Here is an 805-nt window from a genome sequence, read left to right as displayed (position 1 = left end):
TCCTTTTATTTGCTCTGCTGAGTCTGTGAGTGCAGGTGGGGGCTGGGGCCAGGAGGGGAAGGAGCCTGGTGGAGGGCTGGTGTATGGTGCATGGTGAGGGTGCAGATGCTTGTCTTTGCTTTGTACTGCTTGGGTGCACTTGTGGACGTGGTATATTCAGACTTGTTCCGGGGCTTCAGACAGAGCCCAGGCTGCGTACTCCTCCTGGAACTGGAATGATGCACAAACAGGCTGTTGGCCCATAGGCGGCCCCTCAGTGTGGACTTTCAGGGAGTTCCAGTTCTCTCTATTTTGTTGCCATTTTCCTCCCCCCTTGTGTGTGTGTCCCTGCTTTTCTTTCATTGCAGGGGCCTCCCTAAGGGCTTCAGTGGCCTCTGCTCAGGGCCCATTCCAGGACCCCTGGGGCTGTGTCTCTGTTGGTGATGGCAGCTGCGGGGAGTGACCGCCTTGTCTTCTTTTTAGACTGGCCCAGACTGGGGGCTTTTCTTCCCACCTGTTAACTTTGGAGTTAATGAAGGAAGGAATATCTCGTTTCTAAACAGAAAGAACCCTGGAGTCCCTACCCTGTACATGGTTAGAGCCAGTTGATTGATCTGCACCTATAACTTCCCCCCTCCTCCAATCTCCTTTCCCCTTTGGAATGATCCACGCTGATGGGAACATTCACCTTTCCCTCTTTTGTTCTGCCCTTAGTATTTCTTTCCCCAAAAGACCAATGTTTTAATTATTTATATTTCTCTCCTATCATATAATCACCATCTCAGCTTAGCATCAGACAATTGTTTTTTCCTCATCTGAGGCCATC

Source organism: Phascolarctos cinereus, unplaced genomic scaffold (genome assembly GCF_003287225.1).
Source record: "Phascolarctos cinereus isolate Bilbo 61053 unplaced genomic scaffold, phaCin_HiC Scaffold_9;HRSCAF=440, whole genome shotgun sequence".
NCBI classification, from domain to species: domain Eukaryota; kingdom Metazoa; phylum Chordata; class Mammalia; order Diprotodontia; family Phascolarctidae; genus Phascolarctos; species Phascolarctos cinereus.
This window is presented reverse-complemented; position numbering follows the sequence as displayed.